The sequence below is a fragment of the Panthera onca genome, chromosome B2 (genome assembly GCF_046562875.1).
Source record: "Panthera onca isolate mPanOnc1 chromosome B2, mPanOnc1 haplotype 2, whole genome shotgun sequence".
NCBI classification, from domain to species: Eukaryota; Metazoa; Chordata; class Mammalia; order Carnivora; family Felidae; genus Panthera; species Panthera onca.
Window position 1 is genome coordinate 59,111,129 of NC_138343.1, and position 26,067 is coordinate 59,137,195.

Genomic DNA, 26,067 nt, shown 5'->3' on the forward strand with positions numbered 1-26,067 from the left:
AACATATGAATTCTGGGGGAACACAAATATTCAGTCTATAACATACATCCAAATGAAACAAGAAAAGGTTAGGTTATTTCTTAATTTTTTTGCAATGTTTATTTTTGAGAGAGAGAGAGAGAGAGACAGAGTATGAGTGGGGGAGGGGCAGAGAAAGAGGGGGACACAGAACCTGAAGCAGGCTCCAGGCTCTGAACTGCCAGCATGGAGCCCAATGTGAGGCTTGGATTCAACAACCACGAGATCATGACCTGAGCCGAAGTTGGACGCTTAACCAAATGAGCCACCTGGGCTCCTCTAGGTTATTTCTAACATTATATAAAAGAGGAAAATGAAGGAGAAATGATGTTGCTTCAAACCTTCAAGGATAAAGACTCCCTCAAAAGTTTCTGGGCTTTAATATAGGAGATGATTAAATATGATAGAAATTGTTCAGAGAAAGATTACGTATTGTAGTGAGTTTGATTTCACAGAGATATAAACTCCTACCCCAAAGCAAGTATGTATAGAAATTCTGAAGCCTTCACGGGAATGGTAAAATTAAAACAACCTTTGGTTCTTATTTGGTTATCGGTATGGCTAGCATGTTTTCTGATATATAAAATATGTTTGTTTTGTTTATAAACAAAACAAAACAAAAAAGAGAAACACACACACAAACTTTCCTGGATGCCTGGGTGGCTCAGTTGGTTGAGTGTCTGACTCTTGATTTCAGCTCAGGTCATGATCCCAGGGTCATGGGATCCCATCCCACATCTGGCTCCACACAGAGCATGGAGCCTACTTAAGGTTCTCTCTTTCTCTCCTTCTGCCCCTCTCCCTACCCACCCCAAACAAAACAAAACAAAGCAAAACAAAACAAAACAAAGAAACCTTCCTTATTTGGCAAAAAACACTTGCATGCATCAGTTAGTAGCATACATATAAACTGAAGACTGGAAGTATCACTTGCTTCACTTGTTTTTATGTTTGTTTGTGTTTTTTGGGGGGGACTGTTATTTAGTGTCAAAGAAGTTAAGCAGTATTTTTTTGTTGTTGTTGTCTGGTACCATTTTAAAAATTATATTTAGAGACAACATTTTCTCGAAGAAACCTTGTGTGTGTATGTGTGTGTAGGGGTACCATATTTATTTCATTGGTAATACTGCTGTTCTTTATTGTTCAGGGGGGTTTTGTTTGAGTTTTATCCTAGAAATTATAATGATATTATTAACTGCTAATGAAATATAAATAAAATAGAGTTGAAGAAAATGGATACTGCAAATGTAATCCATTATAGTATACTTTGTCCTAATAATTGAGAATATCTGGCTTTCTTGGGAAAGTGAAATTTCTATTGATATTGACAAGTAAAATTAGAATGGAAATGTCTGTCCTTAAGAACAGGGAAGTGAATATTTTCCAGGCAAGTTACAAATGTTATCACCTTAAGGGGAAGAGTCTCAGTGCACCACAAACAGTACTTAACCAACTACATGGCTCAGGGTCACCAGAAAGATATGACCCACACAGGCACTAGATGAAATTCTTTACTCATGTAGAAAAGAGGTAGAACAAGATCAGCTTCAATAGTGGGCACTGGTCCCCCATTACCCACAGGTTCTCTCTAGCCCCATGCAACGTGATGCTCTGCACAAATGCCTCTCGTGCGATAGGTAACGAGCCCCATTTTCTCCCCTGTGAGGGTTGGTCAGGTGTCATATTATGCACATGCATAAGCAGGATAAAGAGAGCATGTTGACTAGGAAAAGGTAAAAACATTGCCACACAAAACGATAAGCCCAGTATAGGTTGTGTGGGTTTCCTACCTCTTGGTAAGCAACTGCTCTAAGCCCAAGGACCATTCTTATATGGCCGAGAGGGTATTTAAAGACCACATGCACATGTCCACCTTTCCCAACAGTCCTCAAGTAAACAGTCTCACTTGACACGGTCAGTGTTGGTGTCTATATGTATACACGTGTATGTGTGTACACATATTCATATATACATATATATGTATGTATATAGGCCAGACAGACACTGGCAAAACTGCCTGTTCATATGTATGTACATACACACACACATATACATACCCAGAGTCACAAGTACAAGGGCATTAAAAAAGATGTTTTAACTAATTATATCTCTGTATTAAAAAGGTAAGTAATGATTTGGTCCTTAGTATATAGTTTTTATCACAGAAACTTGATAATGTTTGTATACCCTTGGTTTTATGTTGATTTGTCAAGAGGGACTGAGTAAGATCTAAGTAAATTAAATGAGGACACCAAAACTCTCACAGTGTTATAATGACTTGATCACACAAGGAAATATCGTCTATGTAAGGCAGGTCATTCAAGTGGTGTTGGGTCTAACTAGAAAAGAAGAGTGGGTGGACTGAGGGAGGTATTGGATGGGGGAAAACAGAAGGTAGATTGAGAGATGTCTAAGAGTCCAAGACTAGAAGTGGTACATATATTTTTTTCTCAGTCATTTTTGGCCAAACCTTAGTCAAATGGTCCCATCTACATGAAAAATTTGGAAATGTAGTCCTTATTTGGCAAACTTACCAGTACAACTCTATATCATGGAAAAGGCTACTCTTTCTTACAACAATTCATATACATCCTGGGGTCTCACAGGATAAAAAGGAACTTCTGAGATGTAAACATTTAATAAGTTGTTAACTCTTTCAGATTGATCTCAAACACATTTTGGGATATTGATGGACATACCACTTAGGGAAAAATGTTACAGTGGGAGCAGAACACCCTTACCTAACCAGGAGTGCATTGTGAACATTCAAATGCAGAAATATTTTGATATATGATATCCCCTGCTCCAGTTCCCTCTTCCTATACTGGTATCATTTTTCTAAAACTTATCTTAGGTGATCTGATATTTGAAAACACTTAACAGAAAATTGCTAAATTTTTTTCACATCATTATTTTGTTGACTAAATTTGTGGAAAAAAATACAAGGAATATTTGAAATATAAAACACAAATCATGATCCTTGTCCTGAGCCTGGTATTACATATATTATTATTATTAGGATCTTAATACTAATAATAAGCAGGTATTCTATATTGACTCCAATAGTCAGGAAAGTAAAATGATATGTAAACAGATAAATAATTACCTACTTGGAGGTCATAGCACAACTATCTTCATGATTTTCTCTTCATTTTTAACCTGTGATGCAAAAATTATTGATCATATTAAGGATGTATCTAGATTTTCACTTTCAATTAAAGCTAATAGGTTTGCATTTTCTGTTACACAGAGCAATGAAAAGGTCATATTCCAACTTCAAATAAAAAAGTGCAGAAGCAGCAATTTTTCAATAGAATAAACTATTATTAAAAGCAGATTAAAGAACATCCATTTCTAACTCTGCATTTTAAAAGTATTATGGGAATCGCAGAAATATCCTGTAACGTTACTTCATATAGTAAAACAGTGTTGCATGGCATGGAACACTAGTGGAGATGTGGTTACTTCCATAAATTATAAATCAGTCAGCAGAACATGTACAGAAAATATATGAAACAGAAAATGATAACAATTCATAGAGGAGAGAAAGCACAAATAACACACTACAAGTTTGGCTTCAAAAATCTGTCAGCTATTTCCTCATAGTGTGTTAAGTGAAGGAGAAAAATAGAGCTCCAGGATATGTGACCATGTAGCATTTCAACTGGAGTCTCCTAATTGCAAAACTTGAAAAGCCGTTCTTTCTTTTCAGCTCAAAAAAGTGAAGCTTTGTGTCTAGAGGGCAACTTGTTCAGATTTCAGATTGCAGTCTTCTTTACCTTGTATGATTATATTACTTTGGTTTGTAGTTGCCTATAACTTTTATTTACCCAGAAGAATCAAATGCCACTTTTTCTCAACACCAAATGTTTCAAAATTTGAACTTTTGTACCAACACTTTTTCTGATGGTTTTTTTTTTGTCTAACTTGTTTTAGATTATGTACAATATATATATACTTGAAAATTTTATATATGTATATTTATGTGTATATATATATGTGTATATACATACACATAAATATACATATATGTATGTGTATATATATACACATATGTGTACATATATATATACACACACATAAATATACATATATATACACGTATATATATATGTATATATAACACATACATACGCACAAACTCTACTGGAGATATGATATGTATGGTATTTATATGAATTAGGTAAATTAAGATTATAAAATAAATTTTACCTTTTTATTGAATTAAAATAATTAAAGGAAGGTCTAGGGAAAATAATTTACTGTTTCAAAATGATTTGTGTATAATAATTGCCATAATAAATGGATTTGAGTATTTTAAAATTCAAATAGGACATGCATGTTGCAAGAATCCCTTCCTAAAAGAGTGAAGTGATAAATGAGATAAACTAACCAAGTAAACATTTCCAAAAGAAAAATTTGTCCTAAATTTTTTGAACATTTCAGCACATATACATTTGATTTTTTGTAGTCTGACTTTTTTTAAGTTTATTTATTAAGAGAGAGAGAGCGAGCAAAAGAGAGAGAGAGAGAGTGCACCTATGTGTGCTTACAAGTAGGCGAGGGGCGGAGAGAAGGAGAGACAGAATCTTGTGCTGACTCTGTGCCATTAACAGAGAGCCTGATGATGGGCTCAAACTCACTCTGTGAGATCGTGACCTGAGTCAAGATCAAGAGTCGGATGCTTAACCAACTGAGCCACCCAGGCACCCCTGTAGTTTGACATTTTGGGCCACAGATTGCATTCATGTCTTCCAGAAACAAGTGTAAGTTTCTACAAATTTTACCCATATTTTCAATTTCAAAAGTGGATAGCATACAATTTAAATCACAGAAAATACTTTGGGTGACTTTGCTCTAGAGATGTTTTAGAACATTATCCAATTCCTCTTCTACAGAACCCAAGAAGGTGTGTATGCTCATGCTCTGAGTCAGTTGCAGTTCTAGATCTGAATTTGGTTAATGCAATGCAAAATATTTTGGAAGTCCATTGCTTCTATAAATGTAAGAATATACTGTTTTAAGTCTTGCTACAGGTTTATCAATTTTATCAATTTCTAAAGAACCAGTTGTTTGTTTTACTCACTTTCCCTGATGTTTTCCTATTTTCAATTTCAATGATTTCTGCTCTTTTATTCTCTTCCTTCTTGCTTTGGGTTTATTTTGCTTTCCTTTTTTTTCTTTAGTTTTCTGGGCAAACTTTATTTGAAACCTTTCCTCATCTCTCATGTAAGCATTTAGTATTATACATTTCCCTCTCAGCAATAATTTTGTTGTATCCCATATATTTTGAATATGCTAAATTTTCATTTTCATTGTAGTTTATATGATTAAAAAAAGACTTTGAAACTTACTCTTTGAAACCTGAATTATCTAAATGTTTATAATTTGATTTCCACATATTTGGAAAATGCCTATTGTCTTTCTGTTATTGATTTCTAGTTATCACCCAGTATATGTAGAGAACATACTCTGTGTAATTTAAGTGATTTTAATTTATTGAGGTTTGTTTTATGGTTCCAGATTTGGTTTACTTTGGTGACTATTCCATGGGTTCTTGGGGAAAAAATGTCTATCCTACTTTTGTTAGGAAGAATGTTCAATGTATGTCAATTAGACCTTGTTAGTTGGAAATTTTGTCTCTGCTGTGTGTGAGATCTCTTTGTCTATCTCTGTCTCTCTCTCTCTGTATCCCATTGGATTTGTTTCTTTAGGGAACCATGAATAACACTTAGACTTCCAGAGTTCTCTTGTGCTTGTCTCTTTTGATATTTCCAGAGTTTATTGATGTACTTGATGGGAAGAAAACCAAAGAAACAGGTTTACAATATCCTGTCTAGACCAGAAGTCCTAAAAGTATATTGTGGTAAAACTCGTGATCATAAGAAAAAATATTTTATACAATTCCTGTAAAACTATATACTATCTCTAGGACATCTATATTTCTTCCTTTTTCTTCTTAGGAAATTGTAATTTGCTGGAGGTAACTTGTCACAGTACCAACATGTCCAATATAAATTTATCCTCTCTTAGGTCCCACTGCTGTTTGACAGTCATTTTTAGTCATCTGATATAGACTCTGTTGCATTTACCACAGCTGTTATTTAAGAATTACTTTCTTCTCTCAAACATCTAAGTATGCTACTTCAGTTGTCATCCTTATCTGTAGAATGCATCTCCTACTTTATTTGTAAAAATTCAAGTCATCTGGGGCACCTGGGTTGCACAGGTCATGATGTCACAGTTTGTGAGTTTGGACCCTGTGTCAGACTCCACACTGACAATGCAGAGTCTGCTTGGGATTCTCTCTCTCTCCCTCTCTCTCTGCCTCTCCCCCACTCACATGCTCTCTCTTTCTTTCAAAATAAATAAATAAACACTAAGAAAAACCCCAAGTCATTTGACCCAAAATTCCTGCATAGTCTTGTTCTTTACTCAAACATCCATTTCTCCTTTCTGTTCCATTTCAGAAAAAAGTATGTCCCTCTTTTCGTGTCACTGTTCATTCTATCTTTGGGCCTCAATCTATGCCTTATTTATTCTATAATTTCAATTTTCTCTTAAAATGTTTATTTATTTTTAGAGAGAGAAAGTGGGGGAGGGGCAGGGAGAAAATCCCAAGTACGCTCTGTGTTCTCATCTCAGAGTGTGACATGGGGCTCAACCCCATAAATTTGAGCTCCACAAACAGTGAGATCATGACCTGAGCCGAAATCAAGAGTCAGACACTTAACCAACTGAGCTACCCAGATGGCCCTATCATTTGAATTTTTAATCTCTCACTCACTCTTGTCCCTTAATTCAATGAAATTAGTGTTCCCTAGAGTTCTGCAATGTGGTGGCCCTGCAAAATAGAACCAGAATCTATATAAGATCATTTTCACAGTTCAATGGTGAGTTTTCTAGAAATCTTTTCTCTATTGAAATCCACTTTCAGTAATTGCAATATTTTAAAGGATGATTTACTAATTCACATTCACTGAAAGATGCTAACATTTTTTATAGCTGACTGTGTCTTAACAAGTGATGATGTTAAAATTAAAGAAATGGAATCTCAAGAAGGATATAGACAATTTGAAATTTATTACTCAGAGAACCTGGAACCATCTTATAAAATATTACAAAAACTAAAGGAAAATAGATTTAAAATGAGAAATTGGAGAGGAGAGGTAGACAATCATTTCTCTCTTCAAAAATCTTTAATTTCATTTCAAGAGGAAGAGAGATAAGGTGTTTTCTACATTTTCCAAAGAATAATGCCAAGATGTAAGGGGAAAAAAAAACTGGAAGAGAAACAGATCTTGGCACAATATCAGTAAAAATTAATTAAGAAAATTAAATTTAGGAATGTTAAAGTAGTTTCCTTCAGTAAAATTTGAGTTACTCATAAATGGAATAACTCTTATGGTTGGAATACATAAGTAACTGGGCAATCTTTTTGCAAAAGTATTGAAAGAGGACTTAAACATCTGAAGGAACTTTAGATCAAATGTCCTCTAATGACCTTTCCAACCCTGAGATATAAAACCTAAGCTTTGACATTTCTCCAAGAGAGAAAGTAGGGTTTATACATTGGGCTGAAGAGATCTTTCAAGTACTCATAAATAGCAACAGAAAAAGAAATATTTTAAAATCATTTACAGAACTATGGACACAGATAATAAATGTAAAAAAAAAAAAAAAGTAAACAGTGGTTTATTCCAGGACCAGGACTACCAGTATAATGATGTCTTTGTTCTCCATGTAATTTTTTTTTTTTTTAAGAGAGACAGAAAAACAGAGCACACATTGAGGAGAGGGTCAGAGGGTATATAATGCAGGGCTTAATCCCATGACCCCAGGATCATGACCTGAACAAAAATCAAGAGTCAGATGCTCAACCAACTGAGCCAGCCAGGCACCCCTGTAATTTACCATTTTTATGTGAAGACTTTAAACATTTTTAAAATAGATAGATCTAATTTAACCACATTGTATTTTCCAAAAGAATAAGAATTAAATTTGAGATTCATTTCCACCTCTATAAGTCAAATACTCCCTTCACTAAAGTATGCTTATACTTAAAGTATGCTAAGTATGACCTCCACTACTTAGAATCAATCATAGCATTTGCTTTAAATTTATTTAAATTTAGATTCAAATTAATTAAGACGATGTAGATCCAGTTCTACTGAAATGTTTTCTGATTTCAAATTTTCATATGGGGAAAAACATTTATAGCTTTGCTAGCAAAATGAGTTATTTTGTTACTCTTTTTTAGATACTGGCCCTAAAAAAATAAAAACATTGAAGATTTGCTTTTTTGTGATTTTTAATTTACAAACGTTTGTAAGAAAATGTCGGCTTGGGTCATGTGGGTGGCTCAGTCGGTTAAGCATTCGATTTCCGCTCAGGTCATGATGTCACCTCTCCTGAGTTCAGGTCTTGGATCGGGCTCTGTGCTGATAGCTCAGAGCCTGGAGCCTGCTTCTGTTTCTGTCTCCTTCTCTCTCTGCCCCTCCCTCACTTGTCTTCTGTCTCTCTCTCTCTCAAACATAAAAATAAACATTAAAAATTAAAAAAAAAGAAAATGTTCGCTTAATAATAGTCATTTTATAATGTCTGCAGAAAGATTATTAACTTCAATAGTTTGGGAACCTACTATTATATAGTTGGTCAAAAGTTCCCTATGATATACTTATCACTATAAGTGAATCATTCTGATTTCTATATACTTTAAAGTGTATTACTTAAACTACCTATATCAGAAATGATGGTAGAACCAATCCTAGGCTTTCACAATCAGATTTCTGAGAATAGAGTCAGAGAATTTCCATGTAAAATAAAGACACATTCAAGTATCATAACAGGGATGATAAAAGTAAAATAAAATAGTAAAATAAAAAAAAATTAAACTCCTTATGAAGTCAGAAAACCATTTTAAATTGTTTTGAAGGTCTGTGAACTTGTTTATAAAACCAAAAACTTCTCCTTATTTCCAAAAAAGAAATATATATAAATTTATATATAAAAATATACAAATATAAAAATATACAAATATATATATATATGTATAATATATACTTACTTTCAGATTCTCATCTGTACTATTTAGTACTACATTCTCATCTGTACTATTTAGTCAACAGAAACTACTTTAAAAATTATATCATTTGTATAAAGAAAAGCAGTCTGGAACATATGGAAGACTTAATATTTGGGAATAAAATTTTCACAAATTGAAAAGTGGTAGAGATTTAGATAAAAAGTTCCTCAGTGTCTATTCCTAATGAGAGGAAAAAAATGCTTTATTCTTAATGTTAAAAAATTTTTTTTAAATATTTATTTTTGAGAGAGAGAGAGAGAGAGTGTGTGAGCAGAGGAGGGTCAGAGAGAGTGGGAACCACAGAATCTGAAGCAGGCTCCAGGCTCTGAGCTGTCAGCACAGAACCCGACGTGGGGCTCAAACTCATGAGCTGGGCTCACCAGCCGTGAGATCATGACCTGAGCTGAATTCGGATGCTCAACCAACTGAGCCACCAGGTGCCCTGCCCCTGTTCTTAATGTTTTAATCTGAGGAATTACTGAACAAAGAACATAGTGGGGTAGGGGCAAGAGGGCTTGGGGTAGGATGGCTGAAGGAGAGTTGACCTAATCTGGCCATTGGGTGATTTATTGCCGAATCAGCACCACTCATCAGAAGGCACTGTGCTTGGCACTGCTATGTGGGCAAATAGAGCTTTCCCCCTTCTTTTGTTGTGCTACCTTTTCATGTGTATTCCTGTGTCCTTAGGTTGTCTCAGAATCTGTATTTGTGTGTGTATTTTGTGTGTGTGTGAGAGAGAGAGAGAGAAAGAGAGAGAAACCCAGATCCAAAGCTTAGCCTTGTCATTGTTTTTCATGTCAGTGAGCCTTTGCACATAGAAAGATTTCATGAGTTTTGTACTTCATTAAATATTGAAGAGGTCTTAATAAGGATAACAAAATAGACAACTTTCAGGAAAATCTATTATTCTTTCCTTCATCTCCCTTCAATTCACAGTATTTGGATATATCTGTAATAGATCCTCTACTCTAAAAGAATTGTCAAGAAATTTATATTTCAAATGCAAATAATTGTATCTATGAAAAATCACCTAAAGATGCTTTTTTCCCCACATTAGAATGTAGGTTCCCATCAGGCATGGATTTTTGCTTGTTTGTTTTTGTTGCTCTTTGTCAAATCCTAAAGGCCTAGAAAAAAATTACTGGATCACAGATCCTCAACAATTAATTGCTGATTGAATGAAAAAGTGAGATATTTTGTCTACTGAGTTTTTTTCTTCTATGGGGTCAGAATCACATGTCTTACTAACCTTGCCTTAACTTTTCCTCTGTAGGAGAGGGAAGAATTCACACTGGTATAGGCTACCTTTTGATAGTCATCTTTACTGTAACCAGATGAGCTAGGAGAGATTCCTGGTCTTCTCACCTGCCCAAATAATTATGAGTCCATATGTACTTACACATACAGAGTAGAGCTCTGGTATAAGTTTAAGGGGCATTCTGATAATAGGAGAAAACATTATTCCCAGGAGGGCAGGGGATATGACAGATTGAGTCACATTTATATCAACTTCAGCTCCTTAAATGAGGCTAGTGCTGCTGGTTCCAACCTGGCTGTCTGGTCTTGCTTCATGAGGCTACCTCATGGTTTCTCACTCTCATTCCTTCTCTTTAGAAGGAGATCAGTTGGTTGAATCAATTAGCCACACATTCACTTTTCTGTGAACTATTCCCACAGGAAGTCAGGTAGACCTGGATAAATTTCCCAGCCAGTACCTCACCTTATCTTGATGTTTCATGCAATATATGGTATTTCTCTTTCATGTTTTCTAACAACAAATACTTATTTAATATTGTCATATTTAGTCTAGTACAAGTTTCTATTTTCTGGGAATGTGCAGAACTTCTACTTCCCCAACTGAGGCTCTTCTCCCTATTCTAGAATCACTCTGTGCTTTCTAGAATTAGGGACTTTTTTTTTTCAAACTATGGTTCCAAGTTACAAAGATGTATGGAGAATTACTCTTTTGACCACTGCAGTAGGGTGGACAAAATGACGCAATTCGAAGATGTGCAATAAACTAGTTGGTGCTCTAAATATGTCAGCTTCTAAGAAAGAGTTGCTGCATCTCTACTTCCAAGCATGATAAACTGCCAAAATAAAAAAAAATGAGAAGGGCAAAATGAGATAAGTGAGAAAAGAGGATGTTGGCAGCAGCCATTGATGAATCATTTGTAAAGGTGATATTAAGAAGTAGAGAACTAATTTTTAAAACTACAGTAAGACTTGTTTGCAAGTGTCTTCTATTATCATAAAATACCATCCTGCTGCATAGCAGAGAGAATTTGATTTTTACTCTCTGAAAATAATCACTTGACATGCAGTATAAGTCTCTGCACTTGAAAAATTGTTTTACCACTTGTCTCCAGGATGGTTATTTTACAATCCAATATAAATGCAATAATCGGAATAAGAATGTGTGGGCCTCTCACAGTTTTAGAAACAAGGACTCATAAGGATATTATTTCACTAATATTAATGCAGTAACTCTTTTAGTATTGAAGGTAACAAGTCTTTAGTAGTAGAAAAATATTAGGCCTTTCATTTTTGTTTACCAAGCAGCATTTCATGAGATTTCCTGCCTGTGTCATTATCCATGGAGGAAACATTACTTTCATAATGGAAATGCTATACAGCAAACCTGCAATCATCAGATTGTCTACATAAGTAACACCAATGTGGATTTCCATCCAATAATTCACACTCCTTCGGTTCCATTGGACCACAGTGGGAATAGGTGTTGTATTTATGCCTTACCCAAATAAACTCCTAAGTTACAAATAGTCATCTCCAACCATGATTCATATCACGCCCTCTTCCTCAATCTTCATGTCACAGATGTTGCTGCTGCCTTTGTCATGATAAATGTGAAAACATAGCAATGACTCACATATGAACTCCGGTATTTTGAAAATATGTGAGTTCTGAAATAGCCAGAAAGTGTTAAAAAAAACTGAAAAATTAGTATGGAATATTAAACCAGGTACAGATTCAAAGGTAGAGCTGACTTTCCTATTTAAATCCAAATAAGTACTCCTATCCAACTCTGGGTGCCCAATGGGCAACCATCTTTCTTTGGCAATGCCTTAAAATGTGCACTTTTGATATACTGCCAAATCTAAAGAACAAGATATTAAGGTGGATGCACACATCTTTAAAACGCTCCTTACTCAGGCAAACTTCACTCAAATAGTTGTGCCCAGTACAAATATTAGAACAATGTAAGAGGCTGAAATTTAGAGAATTTGATTGCCTAGAGATGAGAAAGAAATGCATGTAGTGGGAGGGTAACCCAATAAACTTTATTTATGAAACTAGTATCCAGGCCATTGGCCTTAAATTGTCAATCTAATGTATTTTTTAATAAAAATATTGAATTGAATTACATATTTATTTCCTGAGTTTTTTTTAAATATCTTCTTACATTTTATGCCCAAGTTCTGAATGCCAAAGATGAGTTGTCAGCTACTAGTTATGGACAGTTAAATCAAGATACATGTCTTGCATTTTGCAATTAATTTTAATCACAATGGGAAAAGCATTTTAAACTCCAATTAACTATTTTTAAGAATTTTATTTTAATGGGGCGCCTGGGTAGCTCAGTCGGTTGAGCGTCCGACTTTGGCTCAGGTCATGATCTCACGGTCTGTGAGTTCGAGCCCTGCGTCGGGCTCTGTGCCGACAGCTCGGAGCCTGGAGCCTGCTTTGGATTCTGTGTCTCCCTCTCTCTCTGACCCTCCCCCATTCATGCTCTGTCTCTCTCTGTCTCAAAGAAATAAATAAATGTTAAAAAAAATTAAAATAAAATAAAATAAAATAAAATAAAATAAAATAAAATAAAAGAATTTTATTTTCAGAGTGCTTGGGTGCCTAAGTTGGTTTAGTGACCAGCTCTTATTTTAAGCTAAGATCATGATCTTATGGTTTGTGAGTTTGAGCCCCACATTGCGCTCTGCGCTGACAGCATGGAGCCTGCTTGGGATTCTCTATCTCCCTCTCTCTCTCTGTCCCTCCTGATTCTCTCTCTCTCTCTCTCTCTCTCTCAAAAAAATAAGAATTAAAAAAAAAAGAATTCTATTTTCAAGGATGTGAGGAGGAGAGATTTATGTTTACACACACACACACACACACACACACACACACACTCTTCTAGGGTTTTCCCTGAGAAACCAAGGGTAGCTTCATTTCATTTCATTTCAGAGAGATCTCCACAATCATCTGAGGAACACATGACCTATTGGTGATGTTTCCTTAAACACATGGAAGTCTCTTATGACACCCCAGGGTGCATTATGTTTTGGAGAAGAAAGCAAGTTAATACCTGGTTCTACATAGAAAATACATTAACAAAAGTGCACACAATTCCACTGGGAAGAAAATATTGATAATTGTTGGATACATCCAAGCAAGGTCTATATCCATCAGGGGCAGCTGATAGTGTCTCCAATGTGTCTCTTCAATCAGATGGTAAACCATTTCAGACAAGATGACTGAGTTTACTCTTTGTTTATAGAATGACTTCCTGAGAGCCTTCATTTCAACCTGTCCTGTTTGTCCCCATTATCAGAAATATGGCCCTCTTCCTCTCTATAGAATGTCAGTGGGATGACAACAGGAATAAGGGTGAGAAATACAAGTAGAGGTTTTGACAAGTATTTCACATGGAATGTACAGGATCTGTGGTCATCTCTTATTGTTTCCAATGACAAAAGGAAATAATTATCAATTCTTATCAGAGTTAATATGTTTGGACATGGCAGACCCAATAGTCGGCTACATTTAAGGATCCATCATTGGTTTGGGAGAACTGCAATAGGATGCTTTCCTTCGTGGGTAAGATTCCAGTGATAATTGTCAAAGACAAAGATCATTAATTGCCCCTCACTCTTCTACATCTCCAGGAGATGTTCCCTTTCCAGGTCACAGAACTGTTGCTCTTCTACTGTCCCCTAATCTATACGTCCCATTCCAATAGCCATAGTTTTCCCTATTTCCAATCAGCACTTACTGGAAACCAGTTCTTCCATCCGAAAACAAGAGTGTACAAGGAAAAGTGGAATTGTTACAAAAGGTACAGATGTGTAGTTGTCTCTTTCTTTGTTTTTTTTTTTTTTAACGTTTATTTATTTTTGAGACAGAGAGAAACAGAGCGTGAACAGGGGAGGGTCAGAGAGAGAGGGAGACACAGAATCTGAAACAGGCTCCAGGCTCTGAACTGACAGCACAGAGCCCAATGCGGGGCTCGAACTCACGGACCGTGAGATCATGACCTGAGCCAAAGTCGGACGCTTAACCGACCGAGCCACCCAGGCGCCCCAGTTGTCTCTTTCTTTGTAGGCCAGTGTAGGGGGTTCTTGGCAATCACTGTTCTTGTGTAAGTATTCATTTTCCTTATGATTATTACATCAAGCCATCAAGAGAATACATATAGCTGAAACAGAATTGTTTGCCATCCTTTAGCTGCCTTACCAAGGTGTGTGGACTAAGAGGAGGGGAAGGGGGAGAGTGTTATAAATTATTTGAATGGATTTTGAGGAGGATATTTCAATACTAAGTTATACCAAAAGCCCGTGGATATTAGGGTGTGGGGAAAGTCTACTGAAAACATTATCAGCCATTGTTGTCTTTTTTGAAAAAAAGGTGCATCATTACCATATGGAAAATTGTCCAGAAAGCTGAAAACGTAACACAGTTTAGTTCCAAGGGCCATAATTACATGGCCAAAATCAGCTGATCACATTGGGACAGCAGCACCATAACTTGAAAAAGTGCCAATTTTGTTGTGTTCCTACCAAATAGTTTTGACAGTGGTCGAAGTTCTGGTGTAGTCAGTATGTCAAGAGTGAGCAGGAGCCATAATCTGCCCCACATTGTCATGAGACAAATGGACCAACTTTTGGCAGGAGTCAAATCTGGCACACGGTGCTGGCCTCTGCATCAAAACACTGATTTGTTTACTTTGTGCTCAGTCAAGAATAGTGGTTCAGTTGCCACATCTGGTACAATTATGAATATAGGCAATAGTGTTTATAATCTGGATGTTGAAATATTTTATTCAGACCTTGACTTCATTGGGTCTGTTCAGATAAAAGGCCCTTAGTGTGTACATCTTTTGTGAATAATCTAGAGTCTGATTAGTAGCCATGATTTGTTTCTACCACGTACATTTCCCAAGAGTGGTGTCTTTAATTTTGTAGTTTTGCAACTGGGAGACTAAACAAGAACCCCATCTCTTGAGCAATAGCTCAAGAGTCTGTGAAAATATAACAAATTTAATCAAGGGGAGTATTGGCCAGGTACATGACAACAGCCTTGGGTTCAACCCACTAAACAGAGAGAGCATGTCATTGGCAGTTCTGCATAGCTGATGCTGAGATAGAACAGCTGCCACAGCCCAGTGGGTACCATCAGGTTTCACCTCAGCCAAAGCATCAGTGAACCACGCCAGGTATGTGGGGGAAGCTCTGTGAATTGTGGACCCCACTGAGCCATCAGCTTTGCTTCAGTCAATGGAGTAGAAAATGGAGTTTTCCCTAATGAGATAGTTGCCACTTTTTCATATAAAATAAAGAGCTACTGGGGCCAAATCAGCTGTGTTCTTGAATATAACTTTTCCAGTTCACTAGCTAGGTTTCTAGGCCCTATCTTCTTTGTTAATCATTGAATCTGAGTTGATCCACACCCAAAATAGGAATATTTGGTTTGGAAGTCACAAGACCCTCATAGTTCATGTGTTCAGTTTATACAAGAGTTTAATAATAAGCAAATAGCTGCTTTTGAAAATAAATGTGCCTGGTAGTCAGTCCCAGGAGAAAATGAGTACAAATCCCTAAGGAGAAGACCAGTTCCCACTGACAGAGGTTCCAGTGTTAAAAATCATCAGTCACAAAGACTCAAACTTCAAAGGATTATTAGAATAGTGGGACCCAGTGTTCTTAGCACTTCTGCTTTTTTTGTTGTTTGTTTGTCTGTTTTGTTTTTTTCCATCAGGGGAATCCCTTCTGGTACTTATGGGAAGAGAAAGTGGAAGCATTTAACACGTCGATTCCAACTACATATTCAGGGCTGAAAACAATGACAACCTGGGGCACCTGGATGGCTCAGGGGGTTAAGCATCTGACCCTTGGTTTCGGCTCAGGTCAGGATCTCACAGTTTGTGCCCTGCATTGGGCTCTGCGCCAACAGTGTAGAACCTGCTTGGGATTTTGTCTCTCTCCCTCTCTCTCTGCCCATAACATACCTTCTCTCTCTCTCTCAAAATATGTAAATAAACTTAAAAAAATAAATGAAAGCAATGATAACAGTTGCACAGCACTGACTATAGAGGTAACAGTTATATTTTCCATGAGCAAGGGTATATAGTTTCTTCTTTTGAGCAGATAGAGTGAAGGGCCAATCATCTCAATAAAATAGGGGATTGATCTGGGTTGGGAATGGTTCATAGGGCACTTCTGCTTCACCCCAGTTCCACAGGTAGGTTCTGGTAGGGGCTGAATGTTTGTGACTCCCTCACATTCATATGTTAAAAACCTAATACCCATGGTAATGGCATTAAGAGGTGGGGGTCTTTGGGAGGTGAATAGGTCACAAGAGTGGGCCCTCCATGAACATTTTCACCAGAACCTGACCATGCTGGTACTCGTATCTGGGAATGCCAGATTCCAGAACCGTGAAAATAAATTTTTGTTGTTTATAAGCCACCCACTCTTTGGTATTTTGTCATAGTAGCTCAAACGTACTAAAATAGGCTCCTTCCAAACTGGTAATTGAGCCTAAGGTCCCTTTCCTCAACCCCTAACAGTTCTATCCTCCAGAAGTTTTGAGCTGGATTTTTAACCTCACTCCAAGCATATTAACAATTTGCTGAATGAGTTGAGGGGAGATGAACCTTGGCTTTGTTGCAGGCCCCTTCATTCTAGCTAGACCTTGTATCCAAAGCACTGTGAGACTATGAGGGAATTCACTCCACTTTTCTGGCCTATTCTCTGACCCTTCTCCATTGACCCAGAATGCAGAAAATGCCTCATATTGGAAAGTCATCTTGTGACTTGTGACCGGGTTGGGTGCATATTGTAGTGTGGTAGGTTGTACTTGCCAAAGATGGTCACAATAATAACTCTCATGCTACGTGTACACATGCAATGTGACTTTGATACACTTTCCATTGAGGGGTGGGATCTGTGTTCCTTCTTAAATTGGGCAGCATTTTATTTCAACCAATAGGGCATGATGGAAGCAACACACCATGAGCTCATAAAATGTGATTCAGCTTCTGCCTTTTTTGACAGATTCTTTCACTCTTACAGCCTTCAGCTGTTAACAATTCAACTTCCCTGAGGCCACCAAACTGTGAAGAAGCCCAAACTATTCCATAGAGATTACATGGATAAGCCCTGGGACCACATGGACAGAGAGACAGAGAACAGATAGCCCTCAGTATTCCATCCCTCCACTATTCCAGCTCCAGTCACATCTGAATGCAACCACTGCAGAGACTCTAGGCCAGAATCACCCAGCTGATATTTCCTGGCATTCTTGTGCCAAAGAAACTATAAGGGAAAATAAATGTTGTTTTAAGTCAAAGTTTAAGCCTAAATTTTGAAGTGATCTGTTCCAGGGAAATGCATAACTGGAATATCTAGTTTCCAGTTTGTGATGCCAACACAGTAAGATGGTCAAAATATCTGCTGTTTCTTTATTCCCCTATAAAATTTGCCTACCAGGGCCAATAGAAACACAATTTGTGCCAAGATCTGGCAAATTCCCAGAGGGAATAAAGTAGCTGGCAATCATTAAATCATTTAAAAAGGCTTTCTTCTCTGGAATTCTAGAGCATCTGGTCTTTGTCATTTGGTCTCTGATATATTTAAAAACACATTTATTTATTCATTTGTTTGTTTGTTTGCAGTTTATTCTTTTATTTTCTAGTTACCACAGAGGGATTCTTGGCCTGCTAAGACACAATCCGTTCTGTTCCCATTCTGTTTAAAGGCAAATACCCCCTTCACTCACTATACCTATTTCCAACAAAGTTTTATCATTGCATCTGTCACTAGAACACACACACACAAATGCTTCCCTCAGTTTGTTATAATACTTATCTACTAATCACTATAGAATCCAGGACTTTCTGACTCCAAAATAAAGTTGTAAATTTGGTATTTCTTAGTTTGAATAATGGATAATTTTTTTTTTCTAAATTTCACCATTTCCGAGTATTATAGAACTAGGTGGTAAAAGCAGTCACACCCAAAGCAAAACAGATGCCTTCTGAAAAAGCTGCCCTACTTCTCAATGGTCCAGATTGGAACACAGAACCACATACGGACCAACCACCACAGTACATCTAGGATGTAGTAATTAATATAAGCCAGGTAAGGTCCACTCCTGTGTTGGTGGGTAAGATGATCACTAAGAATTTTGAGGTTCTGTTAGGAATGGGGAGGGGATATACTAGTTAGTATTCTTAATACCAAACAATATAAAATCATTTCTGTAATTCCTGCTAAAAAATATTGAAGAGCTATTAGAGGGCCCAGTGTATATACTACCTAGCTAACCATCTGTAGAAATGGAATGGGGTATAAATTTAAAAAATACCATAAATCCAATCTCTTTAGGATGACTCTACCCACTAGAAATTTCCTGCCATGCCACATGATCTAGACATTCCAGAACACTCACCATTGCATTGCTTACCTATGGCTTCCTAGGTTCCTCTTCATTCCAAAATGCTGATTCTGAGAAGAGGCATATTGTTCTCATTTAGAATTCCATATTTGAAAGCCAGGCCCCATATCCAACTTTTCCTGGATTTACCTGAAATATTCAGGTGGTGCATGGCAAAAGAACAACAGAAACAGAAGAAAAAAGAAAAAAAAACATACATGTTATTTCTTCCATTTTTCTGTGCAATGCTATTCATACGTTTTCACTTACCAACATAGATAAAGTACAGTTCAGGGTTTCTCAAGTATATCATTGCATTAGAAGTCAAATTCAATTGTGTTCCAGACCTTCATGATCATGGCTAAATTGTATCCACTACTTCTGTAATAAATTACCATAAATTTAGAGGTTTAAAAAAACCGAAATGTATAATCTTCCAGTTCTGTATGTCACATGTATGCCACGGGTCTCACCGAGCATAAGTCAAGGTGTTGGCACTGATGCATTCCTTGCTGGAGGCTCTAGTCACAGCCAGTAGCTATGACTTTTTTTCTGTGGTGTCACATTTCTGTCTGGCTGACTACACCAGGAGTTTCTCCCATTTTGATTATACTGAGCCCATTTTAACAATCCAAGACAATCTCCCCAAATCAAGGACCTTAACCCTTAATTACACCTCCAAAATCCCTCTTGCCATGTAAGGTAACATATTCACAAGATCTGTGCACAGTGGTGGTATTATTTTTTATTTTTTATTTTTTTACTGGAGTACCTGGTTTATTCTGACTCAGGTGAATCCCAGCACAGCGGTAGATTGTAGATTGTGAAACGAAGGTGTGGATTTCTGGATGTCTGGGTCTGGGCTAGCATTTCACCATGTAAGGCGGGAAGTCCTCGATCTGTGTGGAAGCTGCTGTGCTGCTTCCAGCACCTTGAAGCCCAACACCTGGTGCCGGGCTTGCGCCGCCTGCTCCTACCACTTGTGTGTCTCCTCACCTCTCATTACTTGTGCGTCGCCACGCAATACAAGGTGAGTATCAGGGTCATCTGGAGGTCATAGTCCCACTGCTACTTGCGTGTTCAGTAGCCCGCTCCGCAGGGCCCCTCTCGCCCTCTTCCTTGCGCCGGGCTTGGCCGCTGGTGACTTAGTACGGAGTACCAGGGGAAAAAGTCAATCTCCAGGTAGGCGCTGCCCCCAATGTACAGATAGGCCAGGTGGAGGTAGACCGAGGGCAGGGTTAGAGGGAGGGAGCCGGCTGCTGGCCTACTCAGATGGGCTTCGAGTTGCCGTCTGGGGATTGAAGACTCTGTACAGGGGCACCCTTGTCACTGGCCTCGCTCCGGGCGCTGAGTTGCGGACTGACCTGGTCCTCAATAGCTAGCTTCCTTGGTATTGGGAGCGGTCCCCAGAGTGGCTTTGCGGGCAGCAGTACCGGCGTTGGGGCGAACCCCGGACTTCCGCAAACTGCCAGGGCCCTTCGACAGCCCGGCCTGCTGGGGGCTGGGCGCTGGGGGCAGCAAATCGGGGTCCACCATGCACGCGCTGGGCGGAGTGGACAACAGTGGGAGAAACCTGAGGGGGTCTGGCAGCGAGTATCGGCAAGGAACCCCGAAGTTCTTGGTCTAAGTTCGTGGTGCTAGGGGACCTCCGGAGCACTCCCCTGCTCCCGTCGGAGCTGCCAGGGTTTAGGGGAGTCAGTACAGCCGTGCGGTGATCAAACTTTCCTGACCACTCCGGGTAAGCCCTCGTGTTTCGAGGAGGCGGAGCACCCTGCCCCCGGCGCGCTGCGCGAGCCTCAGCCCTGCCCCTTAGCGGTGGTGGTGCGGTCGGCAGTGCTCTGCCGCGCAGCGCAGGCTCGAAAGAGGCAGAAAGGGACTACCCCTTTGCGGGGCGCGGAGAGCCGACCCCTGCAGGCAGCCATGGGAGTGATGTCGGGCCTGGCCTCCTGGCCCCACTGTGGGCTCAGCGACAGCCGCCTACAGTCTTTGGCCTGTGGGCTGGTCGGGGGAGGGCGTGAGAGGGCTCCAGAGCGGGAGCCGCTGGTGGCCTACAGCACCTCCAGCGTTTTCTCTTCCGGACTATTGCTGTCTGCCCCGCAGGCCTCATTCCCAGCTCCAGTGTTCTCTCCCGGCAGGGCGGGCCACTATCTAGAGGGCTGGGGAGCCGCCGAGCTGTTCTCTCCACACCAGAAGCAGGAACCTGGTGGGAGCTACTGGGTGCTTCCTTGTGGTTGAGACGCCTGGGTGGGGTATGCTGGGCACTCTGCTGGGCTTGAGGGCTGTCTGGGGACTCGCCTTCTTGACATCGACCACAGCGGAGGCTGTGCTGTGTACCTTCTGGGGATGAGTCTGAGAGGGTCTCAGGTTTACCTCTGAGAGGAATGGCTGCTTTTTTCGGCCCTGTGAGGGGCCTTGGCTGCATTGGGTCATTCAGGGCACCATGGAATGCTCCTGGGCAGGCCTGGAGGGTGCTGTCGTTGGGCCCTTTCTTCTTTGAGCTGCCCAGGGAGACCATGCTTTCCTTACTCTCAGCTTCCTGAGGTCCTTGCTATGTCCTAGGGGTCACCACATGTTCTGCAAGAATCCTGAGTTCCGCAGGGGGCCAGACCTTCCACGAGAAGGGTGGGTGTAGTGCAACCAGGGGACAGCACCTTTGTTGATGGGGCCATGGGGTGTCACACCAGCCAGGCATGCAAGAAGCCAGCATGTGGTCATGCAGGCCAAGGTGGGGGCAGCTGGCCCATCCATGACTATCTTCTGGAAGAATTTGGTAGGCTTGGATGGTGGCAGCCAGTGGCTCATGGTCAGGGGCATGATGATCAGCCAGTCCAGGAGGCCTGCGGGCAGCTTTGCCTAGTACTCATAGCACACCAGCTGTGAGGCATGCAGGCATTGAGACCCAGGACACCCATGTTGGGTGAGATGAGTATGTAAAGCCTCACCTTTGGCCACTTTATCCTGCTAGCCCAGCTTTCTTAATAGATTCTTGAGGCCAGGGAGGCTGTCATTGTCAGGTGGGTCACCAGCACAGCTCCTACCCAGTCTGGGTGCCTCATCAGCTTCCAGAAGCTCAATGGGGTTAGCGCTGCCTTTGACCAACTATGAAGCCATTGACAGTGAAGAAGGTGGTATCACCAAGGACTCGGGGGAAGATGTAGCAGCAGCAGGGCCTGTTGAGCCTGGGAAAGCCCATTGAGGCTGCTGGCACCAGCAGCTGGACCACTTACTCTAAGAGATCTCCCAGGCCCTTGGAGGCCAGCAGCTGCACACTTCCTGCCCACAGTGTAGGGTATGGGTTGTTTGTGGATTTGGGTGGTTAGTTACGGCTTTTGCACCAGGGGTAGCAAGGAGTGTGTGTGTGGGGGGGGGGGGGGGGGACTCTCTTATTCTCATAGAAGAGGTTTTAGCACAAGTCTTCTTCTCACTTCCACCGCACCTCATTATCTCCAGATCTCCTTCTCTCCTCACATATTGTCATGATAGAGTCTGCACATTACTTGATCATGCTTTTTTGAGATCACTGTTGGGGCCACTTGTGGGGTCAAGCTGGGCTCCGCTGAGAAGGAGCTGATAGTGCTATTATGGAAAATTGTGGATCTGGCCAAGAACGAGTACACAAAACAACTATCACAAAATACTAGTTAGACTGGATTCGTTGGAACTGATGGAAAAGAAACTAAGATCCATGTGAAAAGCCTATCCTCTCAGGAGTAGGTGGACCCAGCTCTGAGACAGTTTAACCAGTCAGTGAACAATGAACTCAACACTGGGGTGGGGACCTCCTTCTGTCTCTGTACTGATAGGCAACCTCATATCAGGCAAATCTGAAGGCTTCCAAGAAGAATGTATTATTGCCTGAATCATTTTTTTTCTATTTTTTTATTTTATTTAAATCCAAGTTAGTTAATATAAAGTATAATAATGATTTCAGGAGTAGCATTTAGTGATTCATTACTTACATATAACACCCAGTGCTCATCCCAACAAATGCCCTCCTTAATGCCCATTGCCTATTTAGCTCATCCCCCCGCTCAACACCGCTCCAGCAACCCTTAGTTTGTTCTCTGTATTTAAGAGTCTCTTACGGTTTGCCTCCCTCTCTGTTTTTAACTTACTTTTTCTTCCCATCCCCTATATTCATGTTTTGTTTCTTAAATTCCACATACGAGAGAATGTATTATTGCCTGAGTATTTTTTTTTTTAATCTTTGAGGAGAATTCAAGAAATGTTACCCTGATTCATCTGATATTGATAAACTGGATATTGCAGCAATGATACTGTGTTTAAATTTTGAGAATAGGTCAGTCTCCCAGTATGGAACCTCTCAAGTTAGATGTGGGGAATATAATTTTAGCAATGATTTCAGAACCCTATCATCACAGATTTTCAAATCCAGAGATAGTAAGTTCCAAATTTGGAAGTGGCACTTGCAGCAAGATGGAACTTATTGATGATAATACTGTAGTCAGGACTCAAGGTTTACTATGGCAGTGTTTAGATCAAGACATTGCAGGATTCTTTAAATGACTCAATATTGCTGTGGGAGATACAGCAACTTTGTCTGAATGTCCAGGGTGGAAAGAATAGAGAAGCACCGGTTAGGTTTGTACATGAGGAGTATAGAGGCCTAGTACTACAGAAGCACAAACATCACATGGAGACCCAGTACACTGAGGTTTACAAAGCAACAGGTGATGATTTTCTCAAATTTTCTGGTGGTACATCCAAAGAAGTAGCCCAGTTTCTCTCCAAGGAGAAAGAAGTCATCGACTGTATGTGAGTGCTCACATCTGATGAAGTGGTGACCTTTTCTGGACAGCATTGCCTCACCAATGGGGGGAAGGAAGGCATCTTCTTTGTTAACTCCTGGATCAGTAGGCCCGCAGGAAATGCTTTTGTCCTCTTTGCTCATGAGGAATATATACAGAACACAACGAAGGAGCATAAGGACTTGTTAGGAAAGGATACATTGAACCCTTTAAGAGAATAGGAGCTGAAATTCAGCAGATGATGAATCATTTCTCAGCCCCTCTCATTCCTCTTCCCACCATTATTCCAGTACTACCTAGGCAGTTTGTACACCTACAAATGTTGAAGAGCATATACACCTTTGAGATCTTTCTTGATCTTTCTTGAGGACCTCCTGTAATTTCTTGGGGAGTTTTGTCCAAATATTCAAACTCACAGGGTTCACATGGTATTGAATCATCAGGGCTACCCATGGGTAAAAGTGTCTTTATCCAGATGAAGTCTATAGACAAAGCATTTATGGCTGCACAGAAGTATCCTAAAAAACTGTGAAGGACAGACATGCTAAAGTCTTTTAGTATTCAACTGAGGAGATGAACTTTGTATTCATGGGACAGGGCACATTTTGTTTTTTTTACATTTACTAGTTTATTATATAATAAAGTATATTATATAGGATACAGACAAATAGCCAGATGAAGCAGTACATAGAGTGAGGTCCCAAAGTGTCCTAAGCACAGGAGCTTCTGTCCCCATGGAGTTGGGGTGTGCCACCCTCCTGGCATGTGAATATGTTCACCAACCCAGAAGCTCTCTGAACCTCATACTAATTGAGATTTTTTAATGGACGCTCCATTATAATTAATTATCATTATTGATAATTAATTCCATTTGTAGTCCCTTTCCTCTCTTGGTGGAATGAAAGTTAGGGCTAAAAGACCTAAGATTCTAGTCATGGCTTGGTCTTTCTGATGGCTAGCCCCCATCCAATAACGTACCAAGAGTCATTTTGTTAGAACAAAAGACACTCCAGGATATTCTAGGGGATTTAGGAGTTTAGTGTCAGATGCTCCTATTATGTAGGAAATTGCAGTTCTTAGGAGCTCTGTGTCACCAACTGGAATCAAAAATGAAATGTTAAGGAAAAAAAATTCTCCTAGCACCTCTATTATAAAGGGTTTGGGGAGCTCTGCATCAGGAACCAGGAAAAGACACACACACACACACAGAAACATACATCATTTCACACCAGGTAATCTGAGTCTGTTCCCCACCTCCCACCCCCACCTCATCTCTACTCCCTCTCCAACTATATCATTGATCTGGTTGAGCCAAAATCCCAGACTGTTGAGAGTTTCTTAGACAAAGCCACAGCTCTGGTACCAAGAGCCAGTGATACGATGTTTGTATTAGTTTTTAACTGTTGCCTAATGAATTGAAGCCAACCTAGTGACTTAAAGAAAACCCATTTATTCACTGTTCTGTAGGTCAGAAATCAGTCAGGCATGACTGTGTAGCATCTCACAGGGTCAAAATGAGTGAGCCAGGCTAGGCTCTTATCTAAAGGTCATCATCTTTTAGTGCCAGCCAAGTAGCCAGAGGTGGGACCAGTGAGCCCTGGACTGAGACTGCCTTACAGTGATGGTTCCCTACCCTCTTTGGGAGAGATAAATGCTGACTCTACTCTGAAGCTCCCAACTGCAAAGTTTACTTCTTTAGCTGTTGTGGTTAAAAGGTGCTTGAGGATCCCTCCTGCACTGGTGCTTTTGCTTTCTGCATTCCACCTCCCACTCTAGTGCTCTGCTAGGTGAGGGCCTGTGGCTGCAGAGCTTTTTAACCTAACAGCACAGAAGCTAGATGCTTGGTCCCAAAGAGAACAAGTAAACCAAGAATATGTAGAAGGTGCCATTTCTGTTCTTAATTTTAGAAAACACATCACTCCGGATCCTAGTAGGAGTCAGCATGGTCTGGCCAGAAAATCACATTATGATTTCAGGTATGGAAGATGGCATGGTGACCCCAAGTGCCTGTGAAAAGCCTTAGGAGTCTGTGGGCTTAATAGCTCTGGTGCCAACAAGTACAGAGAGTATGACATTCACATAGAAGATCTGCCAACTCCAGAAAGCATCCATGCCCAAGGAGAAAGTCAGAGTACCACAACCCCATACGTGGCAGCTAGTCACTCCATGGACAAAGTGGATGGAGAGATATGGACAACAGTGAGAAAGATGGCTTGGTGACAGTGACCTTGGTTGGAATCATAGCTGAGTGTCTTATTAGCCAGTGCATTCATTAGTGGGATCATAATCAAAGTTGGGTGAAAAATGTCAGAAGAATACCCTGAAGAGCTAAAGAATTGTGATATTCTGCCAACATGTTTTAAAAAAGAGATTTTCCAGGGTTGCCTGGGTAGCTCAGTTAGTTGTTTCTGACTTTGACTCAGGTCACAGTCTCACAGTTCATGAGTTCAAACCCTGCATTGGGCTCTGTGCTGGCAGTTCAAAACCTGGAGGCTACTAATAAATAAAGGAACAAACAAACATTAA

The 26,067-nt window shown here is 39.7% G+C and overlaps 1 long non-coding RNA gene and 1 pseudogene across 1 annotated transcript; one reads left to right on the forward strand and one right to left on the reverse strand.

Annotated features, from left to right (window-relative positions):
• Positions 1-3,121: 3,121 nt before the first annotated feature.
• LOC132666442 (uncharacterized) lies at positions 3,122-19,749 on the reverse strand. The gene is made up of 3 exons (XR_009604671.3): positions 19,545-19,749; positions 18,803-18,922; positions 3,122-3,177 (listed from the first exon to the last, which is right to left on the reverse strand). It is a non-coding gene; the product is annotated as an uncharacterized LOC132666442 (long non-coding RNA).
• Positions 19,750-21,845: 2,096 nt separating this feature from the next.
• On the forward strand, positions 21,846-25,761 carry LOC132667951 (epithelial splicing regulatory protein 1-like; annotated as a pseudogene).
• The last annotated feature ends 306 nt before the right edge of the window (positions 25,762-26,067 follow it).